Raw genomic sequence first — 19,074 nt, 5'->3', positions numbered from 1 at the left:
GATCACTATCGCCGAGCAGGTGGAAACCTACAAATAATTCTCTAAGTACAAAAACCTGACCCTCGGCTCGATTCCCGGTTCAGCCAAAGCCTAACCCGACCTTTTTTCAAATACTAAGTCAAAAAGCGCTCTCAAAATACACTAAGCGCCGCGTAAAAGGTTCTCGGGGGTACCATTACATTAAGCAGCCATAGCACTGGCGTGGTTCAAGCAAAACACGAACAGAGATAATTTCATTCGACAAATTCAAACGGAAAAAGAAAACGGACTTCTAATTAAAGTAGAGCAATTGTTCGGTCACCACATCCCGGTGACATAGGCAAATAAAACCAACAAAATAAAACAAATGTTCGGTCACCGCATCCCGGTGACGTGAGCAAGTAAAACCAATAAAATAAAAATGAGCAAGCAAAATAAAAGCAAAATTAGCGGGGAGGTTGGTTCGGCGGTATCACTTCCTGCTGGCCGGCCAAAGAAAAAGGCGGGGCCTCACCGAGAAGCTCCTGCACAGTCGGGATACTGGTGGCTTCCATTTCCTCAGGCTCGGCGTGAGCATCGATTTGCTCAACCAGCTCCCTCATACTGGCTGTCTCTTCCTCGTCAATCGCCACCGGGGTACCCTGAGCAGCAGGGGCGGGGCTCGGGAATGGGATTTGGCCGGGGTCTCTCAGATGCGAATCCTCAGGAACACCCATTGCCTGAAGGGCGGCAAACCACCCGGCCTCAAAGCCCATATTCCTAGCCCGAGCGACCACCGGCTCTACAGAGTTTTCGGCATCAGCAAAGCCGACATCATACCATTTCTGCTCCGCGGCTGCCAAGCCTGCCCTAAGGTCAGCTATCTCCTCGGCATTGGAGGTGTTAAGGCTGATGGCTTGGGCTAGCTTAAGCTCCGTCTCATTCTGCTGGGTTAGGAGCTCCGCACACCTTTTCTCGGCCAGGGACCGGTTCTTCTCGGCAACTGCAGCCTTTTTCTCAGCAGACTCGGCGGCCTTCAGTTTTTCCTTAGCCGTTTTCACCGCCGCCTCGCGCGCCTCCTTCTCGCGCTCGCTCTCCTCAGCAAGCTCCCGTGCCCGAGCAGCCACAATGTGGGCCATTTGAGCAGCCTAGCAAGGACAAAAGTTAGAAAAAAGGCAAAAGGAAACCTGTATGAAGAACTAGATAGACAAAAAAAATTACCGCAATGGCGTGCCACTCTAACCGGCGCCCTACGGACTCCTCGGATCCATCCTCGAAGGCATGCACATCCTCGGGAAGTTGGAGAGCTTCGGCCAAAGATTGGGCAATACGGCCGCCCTCGCCTTTATCCCACATCCGAATGCAGGCGGTTGACGGCAATGGTTTGCCGTCCAGAAGGATCTTCGGCTCCCACGCAGGAGCCACTTGGGAGGAGGACGCGCCCCCCGTGCCGGCTTCAGTCGGCGGCTCACGGATAACAATACCACCTGTTGGACGGGGAGGAGTCTGGGCAGCGACCTCGCCCGGGCAAGTGGAAGGTTGATCGGTGACCTTTTGCTTCTTCCGGGCACGTCCGGCCTGCGATGGGGGTGAAGGCTGCGGCACTTGACCCCGGCCCTCGGCACTTGGACATATCCTTTGCAAACAGAAGACCCAACTCCATGACCTTTGCTTCTGCTTTAATGGCACCCAAAGGAGCTGCAAGCTTCCTGCTACATGCACCGATTAGATGACCTTCAGCGTCCCTAATTAAGATCCCCACACCTGCCATGCATTGTTCCTTGAACACAGCACCATCCACATTTACTTTGTATCGGTTCGGAGAGGGTGGCTTCCATTTCACAGGTTCACCTAGTTTCTTTGGGCTCTCAAATGCCACCAAACATGCTTGGTATGCCTCTAAATACTCCAACGCCCCTTGCAGCAATGCTTGACAAGGTTTCTTTGCCCCCCCCCCCCCCCCCAACCATTCCTACACTCATTCCTGTTTAACCGAAGCGCCCAAGCCACCACGATGAGCTTCTCCATGTCGCTGTGCTCCCACTGGGCAACCATAACCACGTACCATAACATGTCCATGAATGACCCAAGTGCTGGACCCGTGATTCCTGAAACAGAGCAGACAACCACCAAATGTCACAGGCTCTTTGACAACTCCAAAAGAGGTGGCCTGATGTTTTCAGCCATTTTGCACTCATCCCAACAGCAATCCGAGAGTACTTTACGTCTGACCAGGTTCTCTTTCATGGGCAACACATCTTTGCAAGCCCTCCATGCAAAGTGGTGGATCTTGTGTGGGATGTTGCAGCTCCAAATGGACCTCCAGAACCTCCTCAAGTGACTCCCATCAAACTCGGTTCCCACTTGTGCATCTGATCTCAGCTCCATAGCAAGCTTATAAGCACTACGAACCCTAAAAAGACCGTTGTTTGTTAGCGCCCACACTTGCTTGTCCTCTAGCAGATTGGCACACAAGGCAATACCACAGATCAAATCCACTTCATGAGGTAGGAAAACATTACACACCAAATCAGTTTTCCAAGCACCCTTCTCTTCATCTATCAGTGCTGCAACCCAAGAATCCTCAGGTATGTTATTAACCAGAGAAACAACTTCATAAGTAGAGGGAGAGGACAACCATTTATCCTTCCAAATCATGATACTATGACCATTACCAACTTGCCATCTTCTGCCTTTTTGAACTATAGCTTAGGTAGCCATTGATAGGCCATAAACTGAATGACCCCTTGTGTTAGAAATTAATTAATTAATTAGTCAAGTTATTAATTAATCAATTTATCATGCAAACGCTTGGTAGCACAAACAAATCACCAATAAACTAATAATGCAGCGGAAAACAAATAACACGGTGATTTGTTTACAAATGGGAAAAACCTAACGGCAAAAATCCCACCGGGTGATTTTCAGGTCATGACTCCTGAAACTCTACTATTATCACAACAAGCGGTTACAAGTAAAGGAATCCCAAGTACCTTACCAACCTACAGTTGAACCCTTACCCCAATACCCAATTGGACTTGTTCTGTAGTGACAGTTCTCCTTTCGATGCACAGCTCTCAAGTACGTGACTAACCAATTGCGCGGATCCCAGTACGCGACTTACTCCTTTGCACGAATCCCAGTACGTGACTAACTCCACAGCAACCCTTTGATTGTTGTAGTTGATTTGCAGCAGCTTCACATAGAAACACCAATAAGATTTTCAATGTTGGTGCAAGAGACTTTGCTTGGTTACAGAACCCAAAGGCGTACAAGAAACGCAACAAGAACTCTTTCTTCTGTAGGAGGAGGCTAGGGTTTCAAAAAGAAAACCTTATGAAACTCTCTAGGGTTAGGTTTTTCTTTTTCCCTCCTCCTTTAAATAGGAGCTTAATGGGCTTTTCTATTGCAAATAGGTTTACACAAACCTTGGGTTTTCCTAGTCCAATAAGGATTATACAAACTCATAAACAAATAACCTTTTAGAATAAAAACATTACTGGTTATAATTTGAAAACTCGTAAGCTCGATCGATTGAGACATCTGTCGAGATTTAATGAATCTCGACAGATCGAGCTTCTGTCGAGGAGGTATCGAGGCCTGCAGATTTGCACTTTTCTTGAGCAGTTCTTAAGTAGTCTTCATGTCTTCAATTTAACCACTTGTAATGATCATCTTGAACCTACTTAGATTTACCCAAATACAAATAAAGTGCATTTTGTCAAAGGATATGCCAATTACATAAAAATATGTCCCCAACAGCCATTATACTCCTCCAAGCAAAGGAAGGATTTCTACCAAGACTAGCATCAACAAAATCACAAGTAGGAAAATATTTTCTTGAGCAGTTCTTAAGTAGTCTTCATGTCTTCAATTTAACCACTTGTAATGATCATCTTGAACCTACTTAGATTTACCCAAATACAAATAAAGTGCATTTTGTCAAAGGATATGCCAATTACATAAAAATATGTCCCCAACAGCCATTATACTCCTCCAAGCAAAGGAAGGATTTCTACCAAGACTAGCATCAACAAAATCACAAGTAGGAAAATATTTGGACTTAAAAACCCTATACAAAAGAGAATTAGTCCTAGTCTAGAGCATCCAGCCTTGTTTTGCCAACATAGCCAGATTAAATTTTTTTAGTTGCTTAAAACCCATACCCCCACAAGCCTTTGGAGCACAGAGTTTCTCCCAATTGATCCATGCCATTTTCCGTTCCTCCTTACATTGCCCCCATCAATAATTCCTAATTAGGCTTGTCATCTCATCACAAAGAGAGTCAGGAATTTTAAAGCAACTCATAGTATATGTTGGAATAGCTTGGGCTACTACTTTAATTAGGACTTCCTTACCAACTTTGGACAACAGTTTTTCCTTCCAACCTGCCAACTTCGTAGCCAATTTTGCCTTCACTTCCTTGAAGGTATTCTTCTTACTAGATTCATAACTATGCTTGCGTTAAGAATAAATTATATAGCCACTAGACATATTATATTTCGCAGGCCACAAAATGGCACTGGTCATACATTAATTATACCTTACAATACATTAACTGAGAATCATTTTGTTGGCGTAAAAACATCTCAACCACTTGGTTCATAGTAGGTCTTGCATCTTTGTCTTTCTTCTACACATTCAAATGGAGGGGTATGATGTAGGACGAGATGAGAGGTTAAATTTTATCATTTGTTAATTTTTGAATTTTTAGATAATTTTCATTCTTTTAGCAATTAGGATTTTATTTCCTTAATTTTAGGTGTTTTTAAGGTTTCCCTTTAGAGTACTACAATGGTAGTGTAACAATTAGGACTAGTTTAGGAATATTTTTAATAGATAGGATAGAAATTCAATCTATGAGTTTTACACCATGATGATTGTTTTTTATCATTAGACTTAAGACACCAATTAGTTTTCCCAGATCTTTTATTTGATGTCAAGAAACTTTACCAGTTGAGTTAATTGAAACTATTACTATTAATTTTTTTTTTATTTAAATATATTTTTGGATTACAATCTATCCAACAATGAATCTCTAAAACCTGTAGATTTAATTATAAGTGCATCTATTTGTTGATTCACATTTATTGGAAGCTTCTAATGGCACCAACCAACCGACCACGCCATAAACCATTAAACCCTCGAAACAGACCTTCTATTTTGTTGATGGGTATGGGCTTGGGGTCGTTCAGAAGTCTCAGGCTTAGCCTTGTCGATGGTTTAATGATTGAACAAAAGGTTTAGAGGTAGACTCTGGACTATGTAACCTTATTAATAGGCTGGACTTCTTGAACAAATCAGAATTCATCTTACTAGTCATGGTTGGAAAATCTAAGTTGGTCCTAGGCTGCTTAAAACTCATTACAGCTATAAGCTTATGGGGTCCCTGAAAATCCAATCTTAAAATTCTTGCACCTTCCTTGCTCAAGGCCTGCACTGTCCAAATTTGAACATCCAATGGCCGGTGTAACTCGAAGCCCAATTGATATAGCTGTGTGGTTGATGGTTCACAAAATTTTAATGCGGAATTCTATGAGGGCTGTTTGTAAAAAGGAAGGATAAGAATATCCAATTAACTTTTCTCATATCCGATTTAAAAACAAAGATTAAGGAAGATTTAGCTCCATTTAACATAATTCTGATTTTTTTTTTTTAAAGAAAAAAGAAAATAATTCTAATATAACCTATTAACAATGGTAAAACCACCTTTTTTTTGAAGAACAATGGTAAAAAAAAAAAGGGTTAGTTATTTTTTATATCGTTAGCTTGTCACATGAACTTTGCATCTTAGTTGTATTTTTTTTCGGTTTTCATCTTAGTTGTAATATTGTGCTAGATATAAATAGTCCAAATCAAAGAACCACGCGAATTTTAGTTATATAATTATTATGCGCTCTATAGCTATGAATTTATGATTTGTTGGGATTGTTAGCCTTCTTTATTTTGTTTGATCTTAAATTTCATCTTAATTTGAGGTGATAAAAGGTAAAAAAAAATACTATTACATTTTGTTACAAAACAAAATGCATTTTTCGCCAACTTATGAATTTACCTTTTATTTTATGATTTTGTCATTTACTCATTTGAATTGACACCTTTAAAGTTTGTCTCTCATCCTGCGCATCATGCAGGTACATATCTAATTTATAGGAAATAAGAATCATAAGATGTACTCTAATGAAAAGGTTACACAAAAAAAGAAAAAAAAGAAAAAAAAAAAAGCCTAATCGTTTAACAAAAAAGCCTAATTCTTAATTAACTTCAAAGTCAAGCTAAAGCCTAAATTCCATGGAAAGACTTCAATTTGTTGAATAACAGGTTCACAAGTATCAAGTATGCTTGCCTTAGGAGAGAAATTAGGATGCCACTAGACATATCATATATAGTAGGCCACGAGATCTTAGTCACTATCACTGAATCTTGTTCTTAAGGTAAGAGTATATCAACTACTTGGCTCATGGTAGGTCTTTCATCTTTGTCTTCTTTCACGCATTGTAGAGCTATCCAAACCAAAATTTCCATCTTGCCCATGTCATATTCCCCTTTCAACATTGGATCAATGATCTCTTCAAGTGAGGAAGTATTTGCGGCCACTCTGTTCATCATTTCCCTCACTCACGTCACTAGCCTTTTGTGGTCTGCCTCCCCTCCATCATCTACATCTGAAACACTTCTTGATGGACACTTTCCGGTTACCATTTCCAATACAACAATCCCATAACTAAAAACATCCACTTTGGAGGTGATAGACAGATTAAAAACCCACTCTGGAGCCATTTAACCTCGAGTTCCTCTTATTCATGAGAAACTTGAATTCTTAAGAGCATTTCTGTTTTGTAACTTTGACAGGCCAAAATCTGCCACCTTTGGTCAATAATTTGAGTCCAAAAGTATATTTTGAGGCTTTACATCGCAGTGTAAAATCCAATCTAAGCAATCCTCATGCAAATAGGCTAGGCCTTTCACAGTGCCCATGGCAATTTCGAATCTTTTCTCCTAGTCAAGTGTATTGGCTGAGAGGTTATCTGCCAAAGAACCATGCTCCATATACTGGTACACCAAGAGTCTGTGCTTTCCTTCTGCGCAATACCCCCACATCTCTATTAAGTTCATGTGGTTAATCTTTCCAATGATGCTTACTTCCGCTAGAAATTCACTCTCTCCTTGATTAGCTTCATTGAGATGTTTGATTGCTGCAACTTGATTGTCGGACAACACCTCTTTGTATACAATTCTCCCTGCACCTCTTCCAATCTCCTTAGCAAAACCTTGTGTGGCCTTTTTTAATTCAGCGTAAGTAAATTTTTTGAATCCAATGGCAGCAATAACATAGCCTTGCTTGTCAACATCTAAAATTTTTTGGGTTCTGGTCAAGAGACACCACACCACAAAGATACAGATGATTTCAAGTCCACCCACCCCAATAGCAAACCATAACAGGAATTTTACTGTTTCGTTTTCATAGTATTTACTGCTTTGTAGAGTACCTTTACTTGAGCAATTTAAACTGAATTCTTCTGGAGGATTGGTATGGGACAAGATTTTGCTTTTTGGCAGTTTCAAGTAGATGTTTCCATTTAAATCTGGCAAAAGGTATCCATTCAACAATCGTATCTTAGCATAACAAATTGAAAAACCAACATACTCGTCAAAGTTGTATTGGAACGCTTTGCAATCACATTCTGCCAAACATAAATCCCTACATTGATCAAATGTGTAATTACGGGAGATATTAACATCATACCCGTAGAAGTCAGCATGGGATAATTGCAGAAAGCCTGGCTCACTTCTGTTGCAAGAGAGATCAACTTCAGGTTCACAACCATAAGCCCAGTCTCTACGAATTTTCATCTTGTATCCAGGAGGGCAGGAACATTTCCTGCCAGAACCAGTAACATAATTGCACAAACTGTTGGCCCCACAGGCACCATCAATCCAGCAAGGTCTCTGAATGGCTTGCCATGAAACAACCCAAGTCTGCCCCTTCTCTTCCCAACTGTATAATCGAATATTACCATCATAATCAAGTGTCAATCTTCTATGAAGCACTACTCCATTGTCGGCCGACATAAAAGTAAAATCATCGGATGAATTGAAGTTCCCTAAGGAATTAAGGACACCAATTCTACTGTTGTTAAACACAAGGCATGACCAATAAACACTACAGACATCAGGACAATTTAAAAAAAGGCTAAAAATGTTATCATATCTGTTGGACTTGGAAAGCTTATAAAAACCAGAGGAAAAGTTGGTCTGGCTTCTTGAGGAGACGAGCTTTGTTTTTCCAGTGAGTAGTTGTTGAGGAAGAAGGGTGTCTGTAGGGAAGTCAAAGCTTTCCCACAAATTAACATCGTCCTTGTTAAGTAGATCAAGATTACCTGTGTTGTAGAGAAATAATTGGACTAAGTGGGGCGAGGCGGTGCCTGTGGCCCAAACGGTGACATTTGACTTAGTGGCATCAGTTAAGATGAGATTGCCACTATTGAGGAGAGAGAGCTTTCAGTGCTTTCCATTAACTGGGTGGTCACGGTTTGCCATCCAAACTACGGTGCGTGAGTTGCTAAACCAAATGGCAAAGCAAAAGGCATTTTCACCCACGGAATAGAAGCCAGCAGAAAAGACGCCATTTGGGATGTTAGAATTTCTGGTTTCTCTACGGATAGGGATGTGCCTTTACTCATAACGACGGATGAAGATGAAAGTGGGAAGGAAAATGCCAAAGAGAGTAGAAGGAAGTGGAACAAGACTGGTGAACCCATGATTGAAAACTCAAACTAGAGAGGTACTGGGCAAGGCAAGACGATAAAGATGTGCTTTTTAAAGCCGAAAAAGACAATCCTACCGAACAAATTTGTTAAAAAATTCTGATGTAGAGTGTAGACTGGGAGCACAATGGTTAAAATTCAAAGTTACTACACCTTTATTGTGCTTTATTGCTGATCTTTTGTCCGATGATATATTTTAACTTTGAATTTTTATTCATAGAGAAATGGAACGCGTTTTAGGCATAAGAGAGGAATGACTTGCACATAATTTACATTAGCTACGATATCCATAGATTTGTTTTATGAGGTAGTACTAGGGAAGAAGATAAGTTGAGAGTTTTCCTCCAAGTTTCATCTGCTTGGTCAAAAAGATGGAGTCCATGGCAGTGAGCATTAGCCTGGTCAGGGGACTTAAAGGTTCTAAGCTATTGCTGCTGTGACTTTGCACTGTTATTTTTTAATTGAAACGAGTTTTACGTTTCTACGTCCCAACGGGGACAATTTGACAGGTATATGGAAATAAATTTGATATAAAAGGGATATGGACGTTGAAGCTAGAGTCAGATTTTGTGATTTAATTTTTTAATATCAAATTTGATGCAATGTGACTCAAAGTTTGCCCCATCATACCTTCAGTTAGTCAAGTAGACACTAAGCAAACTTCACGGACTAATAATGGCTTTTGGCTATAAAGTTATTACGATAGGCTTAATAGGTGTGATTATGCAACTCTTATCATTGGTAAGAATACTTTCAAATCAAGTTAATGAACCCTAAACAAGCATGAATAAGAGCTTATGGGAACGCTTAAGTAACGTTAAATTAGTGGATTGCAAATAAAAATTTAAACAAGCTTAGAAATAATTTACATTAACTTTTTTTTTTTTTTTAATTAATAAACCAAAAGAAACAATGTCTTTTTGTTGGTACTTAATGACCATATCAATCATAGAGATGAACATAATGCCATTTTTGAAAATAAAATCAAATTTGATAGACAAAAAAAGAAAATCTTAAACTTAAGGGACTAAGATGAAAACAACCTTAAACTTTGAGGGTCAAAAATGCAATTTAGTCTTAACGCTCTCTTCTATATGTTTGGAACCAATTAATTACTTTTATATTATTAAAGTTATAAGAGGGGTGGCTAGCTCCACATTGTGTCCAGGATGGTCACAAGACCACATTGACTTAAAAAAAAAAATTTTATTACATATAAATTTAAAAAACATTATGATTTTTTTAATCATTAAAAAAAAAAAAATTTGTGACCATACTAAATTATTTTGGGCCCAACATAATTGGACAAATTTTGGCAACAAACTTGATTGTAGTCTGTAGACTAAGGCTACAACTCCACTCAATATTTTTTTAATTAAATGAGAATTTTGACAAATCCATTATTGTATTACTGATGTCATGGAAACCTAAAAAAAGCACACACAATGTTCTCATTGATGGACATAAACTAAATTTTTAGAAATTTAGTTTCTAGGTAGTAAATCTCGAATCCAAGAGGGGTTCCTTGAATCCGCAAGGTGATAAAATTGGAATCCACCAGAGATAGAATTTGACAAAAGTCTGTATTTTATTGATAATAGTCTAATTTGCATATAACGGCTACAAAACATATAAATACTAAGAAAAATGTCTAAAACCCCAATTCACACTAATTAGTAATTACAAGATTAGGTGACCCAATACCGAAATTTACTGAAAATGGCAAAACTGAGTTAAATGCAAAATCATAAACTACTGACCTTAAGGGTCGGCCCAAAACAAACAAGATTTTATTCTGACTTTTGAATAAAGAGTTATTAAGGAAATAAAAAATTACTATAAATGGCAAAATTGCAGTTTTTGGTGCCTAAATGGAGGAATTCACCATTTTCAGGGGTACCTCGGGGCAAAGCAATGACTATTGCTCAGAAGGCCATTTCGCTTTAGCCTACCAAATTTCATGTGATTTCTACTAATGCCTTTTTGCCTTGCGCGATTTTAGGCGCGCTTGGGACTCCAAAAAGGCCATGGCGGTCTGTTCTACATCAATTACATTTCTTTTTTCTTATATCCTCCATAATTGCAAAATTTCAAGAAGATCAAATATCAATAGTTATGTCATTAATTAAATGTTTAAATTTCAAGTTTTTGTAGTCTAAAATTATACATAAAAAATAAATTCATGGATCAAATATAAATAACATCTGATTGATATGAAATTTGACGTGTTTGAAGAACATATAGAACATGCAATTCAATTATTAGATTTTCAAAATGTGTAGCCATTTTAATTTGTTTAATGAGAGTTTTAGCTTTAGGTTTCAACTAAGTTTGTAGCCAAACTTTGTCCTTAAACTTTGGTCCCCTTAACAATATATTAGGTCTTTACAAACAAAAAGAAAAGGCCTTAGGAAAATTTTATGTAACTAAAATTTACTAAAATTTTGAAAGAGATGTAGCTTGCATTATTGATAATAAGACTATCATGCTCCTATTTCAAAATAAGAAAATTCATATAAGGAAATTGTGAGAATTTAAGTATTTGCATGTTTTTTTGTCAATATATTAAGTTCTCTTTTTATTAAATTTTGTATAATTTAAGTTTTTTGGTGATCACTCTAGAAAAAATTCCTGCCACTGAGTTCTGACCTTATAGAATCCAATAATAAGAGAGATTATTTATTTAACTCTTTAGCATTGGAAGTTGGAAACAATAAATGCTAATAACAAATGTTAGGTTTTTTTTTTTTTTTTTTTTTTTTAATTTTCTAATATCGTTTACTTAGGTTAGCTTGTGGTGTGAACTTTGATCTTAGTTGAATAACTGTGCTAGATAAAAATAGTCCTTGTAAGAGAATAACCATGCGAATTTTAGTTATCTAATTATGTGATGAAAGGTAAACAATGCTATCACATTAAGTTAGAAAAGAAAAATGCTTTTATTTTTGTGTATTTACTTTTAGGGTCATGATAACAGATGCTTTGACACCACTTTCTTGAGAAATATAAAAAGCTGTCAATAACATTTATTGTTTTATTATTCTCCTAATATATATTTCCAAAAATAGCTCCTAAAACAATGCCCTAAGGAAATCGGTTAACATTTCCCTTTACTTTTATTTTATGATGGTTTTGTCATTTTGATTGACTAAACATCATCAATCTTTGTCTCTTGCACATTGTGCAGGTACATAGCTGGTTTAAAGGGAAGATGCACACTAATGAAAAGGCTATATATATATCAAATTCTTAATAGATTTCAAAAGTGCAAGCTAAAGTGTAACACCCCAATCTTTACCCCACACACACACCAAAAAAAAAAAAGGTCAAATTCTTAGACCCACACATGACACTCCCCACCTACCCACTTATTCTCAACCACACATCTTTACAAATATCTCTCTCCATCTTGACCGGCTACCCCTCTTCTTCCACACTCAAAACACAAACACAAACACACAAATCCCTCCACTTCGCTCTCCCGAATCTCTCCTTCTCTTGGTCTCTCAGTTAGCTTCTAAAATTTTAGTCATCAAACTCTTTTCCATGGTTTGTCTTCTCCCAACATGAATGTAAGGTAAAATCTCCATGACCCACCTTCTAATATCTTTGGCCTTTTATCTTATATTGTTAAGATTGCTCTTTGTTGTGTGGGTTTTGTTTTAGGGGTTGTTTTGCTGTGTTTGTTGGGACATTTAAGACTTGATTGGAGGTTTTTAATTTAATGGGGTGATATGGATTTATTGTTTGGCAACCATGTGAGTTAGGTTTCTTGAGAAATCATTTGGGTTTTTGATTTATATGGGAGATTGGGGTTAATTTTTGAAAGAGGGTTTCCTTACATTTTGAAATGATTTTGGCATATGTGGTTGTGATTGTGGTGCAAGTAATGTGAGCATGTGTCTTTTGCTTACCAAGTGTTTGATGTATTGCCTAGATGAATTATAGGATTGAATTTCTTGACTTGTGTTGTGATGATTGTTATATTAGGTTATGGGCTATAATCCTAGTTGTTTATGTGTGTTAACACATGTAGTTTTATGGTTAATCAAGTCTCAAATCTTTTGGAATAGTACTAAAATTATAGTAATTTTCTTTTGTAATTTCATATGTGCTTTCTTTGACAAGTGTTTTACTTTGGCTAATTTTATCATGGTTTGGTAGTAACATATGTTGTATCAAGTTGGTAAATGCACATTGTTTGTAGAAGGGAAATTAAAGGCTTTGGTTGTGTTGTAGTCCTATGAGTTTTTTGTATGCTTGTTTGGTTCCCTTTTGGGTAGGGGTACTTGTCTTGGGCTGGTCAAGCTAGGCTTTAAGGCCTTAGGTTTGATTTTTGAGAGAATCCTTTCCGATTTATGGAGACAAATTTGATAGTGTAATTTTGTAGTAGGCCTTGTTATTAATAGGCTTGATACTTGTTGTAAGGACCTGATTTGAGTCCTTAGCCCAAAAGATTGATGGAGTTAGGTCCAAAAATCCCAAAACAATGAATTTGTAAATAGTGGGTTAGAAAAACTGGGTTTTAGTGAATCAAACAACAAATAAGGTAGATCTTGATGATAAGAGAATGAAGATAGGCAAGTTTTAACTAAAGAAAACCATTCTCGACAAAGTCCGAGGAGATCAGTTCTTATATATTTCTCTTAAGTTTGGTTACAAATGTAGTTCTTGATTGCTACAGTCTTTTTTCCTTCATTTCTCGATCCCCCATTCCTCAAGGGTTTCTTACATTATATATCTCCCTTTCAATGATCTTGGCCCTCCATTTGTTGATCATCTAGGCAACTACTTGAGTGCTTGTCCTATTGGACACCCTCTTTAACCCTCTATGAGTTGGGGTAGCCAAGACAGTACTGTTCAGGGGTCTTCTCCACATAAATGCGGCCAGAAAGTTAGCTGCAGAGCATTCAACGCAGTGGCAGCAACTTTTTCTTAGATATTTCCTAGCTCCCATTCTTCCAGTACGTTCATAGTGCATGTCTTTATTAGTAGAACCTACTGGTACATCACCCTGGATGATAGGAGGCACATCTTGATATTCGTTGCGTTTAGCCGAGGGGATATTCCTCCTCAGACAACCTTTCCCAGCCATTATGATCATAGTTTTCTCGTGAAGTTCGAAGTATCACATCTCTCTTGCTATTGATCCATTCTCGGACCATTGTGGCTCCTCGAACAAGGCCCAAGGCCCAATATATATTTGGGCCTACGTCCCCACACTTATGTCTCTAGGTTCCAAGGTACTTGGTGATGGAACTAGTAACTTGATTGGTTGAATGCGGTACCCGGTTGAGGTAAATTTGGAATGGACTGTTGAGGTAAGTAGCTTTTTAATGGGATTTTTGGAAAATAACCATGTTGCATAAGCATTGTTTTTGGGTCAAACACATTTTGTAAAATTATATGGATATATGTTTTCATAAAAGTGTTGTGTTGTGACCCTATTATATATTACTATATACGAAAAGTCCATCATATTTGGTATTGCATTTGGAGAAATGCATGAATTGTTGATATGGAAAAATGAGCATCTTTTATTTAATCTTTGATAAAGAAATCATGGATTTTATGGTATATTAGAAAATTTAAAAATGCTTATCTTGTCTTGTTATGTGGGGAATTGATAGAAAATCTCATGACAAGATTGAAGTTGGAAATCTTACAAACCTTGTGAAAGTTTAATTATTTAAGGTTTTTCTAAAATTACCTAGATATAAACTATGTGTCTCAAAGTATATGTAACCTGGGTGTTTTATGTGGTTTTAGCACCATGCCATGTGTGGTTTCCCGGTGATCACCCGATTTGGTTTCCGTAGTTTTTGTGACAACGGAATCAGATCCAGGTCAGTATCCTTTCACTTTGGATGACGCATTCTTCCTTGTTGCCCATAGGGGGAAGAGGTTCCTTGATTGTGTGTGAGTGAGGCTGTTGCTCATGGGGCCAAAAGACCACATGCAAAAGAGATCTTATTTGACGCGCTCTCCCTGCTACCTATAGGGGGAGAGAAAAACCTTGAGAGTATGGGTGAGGCTGCTATCCATGAGGCCAAGAGACTACATACCAGAGAGGACAATATCATGCCAGTTGTGAATGGGTGAATCCCATGACCGGTCTACGTGGTAGTGTGGTATATTTGCGATAAATTACCTTATATATGTTGGATTTTATGGCTTTGAAAGTGTATTGGTAGTGCTCACAGATTACAGTATATAGTTTCATGGTATTATTTTGAGAAACTTTGTGTTTCATCATTTAATCATTCTTGTCACATTATTATTGAAAATGATCTTATTGCAGGACTCAGTTAGAAATCTCTCAAACTAAAACATGTTTTCTAAACTGTTCATTATCATGAAATTTGCATTTCCCCCACTCCCATTAATTATGCTACATACTGGACTTTAGCTGATCCCACTTGTGTTCCATAATTGTTGGGTCCACTAATCATTTTGGTATCTGTTTGGTTAAGATTATGCAGAGCGTTTAGGAAAATATAAAGTGACAAATTCATAAGAGCAATAGGTGTTATAGGTGATGCTCCCCATAATTGATAATTGTGCTTGGCTTGGGTTCAAACTTCAAATTAGCCTGTGCTTATTTGGCTATAAATATGGCTGGAGGAGCTCCGAAATCCTTTGGGAATTCTCGTTCCACAAGGCGACATACATAAGAACTTCAAAACATGCTTTCATATTATTAAAGTTACAAACTTATACAGTTATAAGTGATATTATTTACGCTTAAATATATTGTTGGTTTCCAAAATTAAGCATACTAGTGTTTAACGCGCGCAATGCGCGGGATCGTTTTACATATTAATGAACTTTGCATCTAACATAAACTTAGTTATCATACCTCTACTACATATATTCAAACTTTAATAATGTAGTATATTTAAACATATAGTGTCCAATATCCCCTAAAAATTTTAAAAATTAGTTTCTTCAAATCACTTCTTGTGTGTACTTCCCTGCTATGAGAGACTAAAAAAAAATCTGACTTTAAGCAATTAAAACTTACATGACAATTTCCAATAGCAAATCTACTATTCCTAGAAAACCTAATGAATCACACCGAACTAAAATTTGCAAGACAATTTCAATTTTACAACCAAAATGTTTAAATGGAAATAATGACTACAGGTTTATGAAAGTCATTCACCAAAACTAATGTCTGAAGCGAAGTTTCAATATTATAACCAATTAAAAATTTGTTTCTTCAAATCACTTCTTGTGTGTACTTCCTTGCTATGAGAAAAAAAAGTTACCATGGTACCAAATGTCAAGAAAGCATGCAATACCAGATTATCATTAACTTGCATCCACAATCAAGATGTCATTATTAAAGTAAGTAATCGTGCAGATCATAAAAGTTGTATTCTATAACTGCATATATAAAATTCAAAAGTACATGATATAGAAGTAAAATTAGAAGTCATATGAAAGAATTGCAAGTTGATGGTAAAGCAATAAACTAAACATAAGGATGATTAATTTTTAAATTTGCTTGAATCAACCAAGTTAAAGTAAAGTAATACATTTGTTTATTTAGAATGAATAGTGTTGCATATATGAGCCAAAACAGTAACTTTTAATTTCAAGTAAATATAGGGATTCAATGTGTGTGTGATAGATATAGATACATACACACCCTAAGAGCATCCACATCAGTTGGTTGGATAATGTCAAGTTATCATCAAAGAATAGCTGTCTGCTCAGCCTATAAAATAAAATAAAAAATGATATAACGAATTTAATATGTGAAAGTTCAAAAAACGTGTACAAAAACACCTTTGAATGTTTAGACCCCCAAATAACAACTTAATCAATTCAAGCAATATGTCAAACAACTAGTGTGCGGAAACTTAACATATGCTATCAAACGAAATTGATTAAATACTATCTAAGCCATAACAGATTAATATCCACAGCAGATAAATAAAAAGGCAAAGATAGAGAGGAAGGAAGATGCAAACACAAAGACAACACGCGATGTGTTATCGAAGAGGAAACCGAAACCCTCGGCGAAAAACCTCTCCGCCGCCCTCCAAGCGGTAATCAATCCACTAGAAAATATAGTTGGGATACAAGGACAGCAATAGACCCTCCAAGCCTAATCTACCCAGTGCACCTAAGCCCTCCAAGCTTCTTGCTCCAACGAGGTTACGCCGAACCTTTTTCTTTTCTAGCTTCCCGGATTCCGCTACTAGACCATAGCATCAACCAATGAAGATTGGTTCCTTCCTAACTGCTTCCCATAAATCCAAACAGCAGTCTCACAATGATGATGATGGTGAGAACCTGGTTTGGTATAAAGCCTCTCAAGGATTTGACAATGGAGAGGAAGAGAGTTGAGGAATTTGAAGAGTCTCTAAGGTATAGATTGTGTGTGAATCAATCTAGTTTTTCTCTAGGGTTTCTCTCTCAAAATTCTCTCTGGAAGCTCTCTTTCAATCGTGGGTAATAGGGGTATTTATACTGGAGTGGAGAGGAATGTGAAACGTCAGGTTTTTACAAAACAGGGGTGGCTCGCGGCTTGACCTCGCGGCTTTACTAAGTCGCGAGATCCAGTCGCGAGATAACCGTATGGCCAGTTGTCTTGTTTTGTCCTGTAGTGCTCCAGCTAGCATGACTGTTCATCTTCCAGCATGCTTGGCACGTGTGCAGCTTCTGGCGGCTTGCAGCCGCGAGTCACCCGCGAGTCCCAGCCGCGACACTCTGTTTTCTTGCACACTCTTGAGCAAACTTCACTCTATCTCACTCACTACCCTTACATCAAACCCACCTAAATACAGGGTTACTAAATGCTGAATTATAAGCAAATTTGGCACGGAATAAAGCCAATAAGATGGTTGAATAAATTCAACCTTACAATATGAGATTATTAAGCTCATTTTTATTCAAACATCAAGGCGTATAAAATTCGTAAAATGTAATTACATACGCAGATCATCAAATCCCATATGCAGATATAAGAAAAAAAAGAAAGGAATGATAAAAGAACAACAACACCACCCCAGAAAATTAGGGGGGAAAAAAAGATTTCAACGTTGCCATAGTTCACGAACTATAAACAAAAAATTAACCAAAAGATATTAAGATGATACCACTAAAAAGCTATAATGCACTGGGAATCTCCTTCTCGTCAAACATAACTTCCTCTTTAATTGTCTTTTGAGTCAAAACTCAAGTTCTAGATTTCGTTGCTCTCTCTTGGCCCTCCATTCAACGGACTGGCCACATCTATCGTTATATTAAGTCTTGCTGGTAAAACATGAACTCCTAGACAAAAGACTTCAAAGTCAATACTAAACATAGCCCATTTAAGTCTTCTAAATCTTTCATCGAATGCATGGATCATGTTTGATCCAAGTGACAATATATATATATATATATATATATATATATCAGCAAAACAATAGTGACAATATATATCGTCAAGTAAATGTTCAGTCTTTTGAATCTTTCTGTTATCTTTTATTTTTTACTAAATAAATCATTCATCATCTACAGCATATTTTTCACAATACTTTTTTTTTTTGGTAACAATTGAGTTATTACGTTATTACTTGTCAAAATAGTAGTAATTCCTAAATCAAAAGAAAATGCAACCATTTAAAAAAAAAAAAAAAAAAAAAACTGTCAGCTTTGACAGTAATTCAATCATAATTAATGTCAAACTTAAAAGGAATAAGAATTTTAGAAGTTAAGAGGTTAACTACTATTCAACAACATTGGCACCATATGACCTGGTTTACCTCTGTTTAAAACTAAGAATGTGACATACACAATAAAAACAAATGAATAAACAAAATAAGCAAAGCTAACAACAACAACATATTTAAAAACCCTGCCAATAAACTAAACCTAATAGCCTGAGCAGTACAAAAATTAACAAATACCAAGTCTAATAGAACAATTTTGAATTAAATATCAAGAGGGAAAAAAAAAAGCATTCCAGTAGAACAGAGCCATAAATCAAAAGATAAATAATAGTAAAATTAAATACCAAGAAGAAAAAAAAACAAAGGCAAGAATAGGAGTGGGTGTGCTAAATACTTTAAAATCATGAAATTTGGTGTAAAGATAAAATTAATTCAGGTGTATTCTCTGAAGCTTGAGATATGAATTAGAATTTAAAATTTGAATTTTAATTCTAAGATAAAAATATAATGTGTGGTAATTCCTCTAAATTTTTTAAAATTGCATTACGTCATAAACAACCATCCAAACTCACCAAATGTTCATCCAACAGGTACAAAGTATCAAATATGATAGAACATGACAAAATTGCAATGACAATACCAACTTCAATTCCATGTGAAGATGGCTTTCTAGCACCTAT

The 19,074-nt window shown here is 37.1% G+C and overlaps 1 long non-coding RNA gene and 1 pseudogene across 2 annotated transcripts; both read right to left on the bottom strand.

Moving 5' to 3' along the window:
* Positions 1-983: 983 nt before the first annotated feature.
* LOC115972924 lies at positions 984-1,220 on the bottom strand. Its single transcript, XR_004087570.1, has 2 exons — positions 1,180-1,220; positions 984-1,106 (listed from the first exon to the last, which is right to left on the bottom strand). It is a non-coding gene; the product is annotated as an uncharacterized LOC115972924 (long non-coding RNA).
* Positions 1,221-6,941: 5,721 nt separating this feature from the next.
* Positions 6,942-8,720, bottom strand: LOC115972928 (annotated as a pseudogene). Its single transcript, XR_004087572.1, has one exon. The product of XR_004087572.1 is annotated as a putative receptor protein kinase ZmPK1 (transcript).
* Positions 8,721-19,074: the final 10,354 nt, after the last annotated feature.

This window comes from Quercus lobata, unplaced genomic scaffold (assembly GCF_001633185.2).
Source record: "Quercus lobata isolate SW786 unplaced genomic scaffold, ValleyOak3.0 Primary Assembly Scq3eQI_100, whole genome shotgun sequence".
Classification (NCBI taxonomy): domain Eukaryota; kingdom Viridiplantae; phylum Streptophyta; class Magnoliopsida; order Fagales; family Fagaceae; genus Quercus; species Quercus lobata.
The sequence above is the reverse complement of the archived record's forward strand: the minus strand, read 5'-3'. Positions and strand labels throughout refer to the sequence as shown.